We start from the raw sequence: 1,587 nt of genomic DNA on the forward strand, positions 1-1,587 counted from the left end.
GGGGGGGGGGGCGTGCTAAACTAACTCCCTCTGCTGTGGCTCCTTCCCGGAGACGTGGAACCGCTGAGTCCCCCTTATTCCTCCTTACTCCATGAGGTTGGAAGGGCCCAAATCCCTGCCTCCCCACCCCACCCCCCAGCTTTGTGGCTTCCAACTTACTATTTCACTATAACTCCATTTTCTCATGTGGAAGATGGGAGAAGGATAATATATACCTCCCTGTGAGCAGGAAACGAGTTAAAGTCTGTAACAGTGTTTAGCACGTGGTCTGGCACGTAAGAGGGGCTCAGTAAATATTTGCTGCTATTATCATGATGAGTGTGATCCCTGGCAGGGGCTGAGGTGGAGGCTGGGGATGGCGCTGGGATTTAAGCTCATACACCAGTGATGGGGAAGGGGAGGGGTCCTTTATATTCAGAGTCCGAGGTAGCAAGAGGAATTGAAGTTGGTTGAAAGGCTGGACTTCTGAGGAAGACAGAGCAGGTAATGTTTCCAGTTCTGTGCAGAGACGGCGGGGTTGATCAAGGTGATGCCTCCCCAAGGTCTTCCTCTGGAGGTAGCATGCAAATTTCTTGGAACCAAAGCTAGCTGAGCAACCACAGACAAGTACGTTCGGGAAGCCCATGAATGGTAGGAATGGATGAGTGGGTTGAAGTGGAAGAAACTGGCGGGCTTGATTTTGGGGGGGACATGGGGGTGCTTTCTGTTGAAGCAACATGGTGTAGCCATAGCCCTGTGGTCCCATCTAACCCAGGTGGGGGAGGGTAGCAGGCCTGGGATTTCCCGCCTCCAGACCCAGAGGCGCTGAGTCAGTGGAAACCCCAACCTCACCGCGGAGGCGCCCATTGTGGTCCCTATGCAGAGCTGGGCCCAGATGTGGCCATGGCAGTGGTGGGGCCTGGGAAGTGCTGAGCTCAGCAGGCGGGAAGTGCCGGGGGGTGGGGCTTTCTGAGCCTCTGGCCTGAGGGATGGGCAGCATCGGGTGCTGCCCCAGTGGCGGGCACTTGGGAAAAATAGGAAACACATAGAGGTCAAGCTCTGTTCTAAGAACGTCACACAGGCTAACTCCTTTAATCTTTACAACAACCCTATGAGGCGGAATTCTCTTTTTATCCCCATCTTACTGATGGGAAAACCTGGAGCACAAGAACAACACAACTTGTCCGGGATCACACAGCTAGTCAGTGGCAGAGCGGAGACTCCTATCCAGTTAGCCTGTACTTACAGCATGAGCTCCTAACCATTGTGCCATCCTGGCAACTCCCACCCTTCCCCCCACTCAGGTCCCAGGCAGGAGGGGATGGCTGGGCCAGAGCAGCCTGAGCCAGGGATAGAGGGACCTGAGAAGGGAGAGTTCAAATGCTTTTGCACTTTGCATAGCACCCTAAGAGTGCTCACAAGAACAACCAAGCCTGGGAAATACCTATGCTTGGGTCTTCCTGCCACAGGGACGTGGACATCTATGGATATGCAAGTAGAAAAGCCCACAGACCGGCTGCACAGACACGTGTGCACACAGACACTGCTTCCACAGAAACACTCCAATGTGCACACCCTGTACACATCTACATACATGCAGCTATGCTG

The sequence above is a fragment of the Galeopterus variegatus genome, unplaced genomic scaffold (assembly GCF_000696425.1).
Source record: "Galeopterus variegatus unplaced genomic scaffold, G_variegatus-3.0.2 Scaffold2359, whole genome shotgun sequence".
Lineage (NCBI taxonomy): Eukaryota > Metazoa > Chordata > Mammalia > Dermoptera > Cynocephalidae > Galeopterus > Galeopterus variegatus.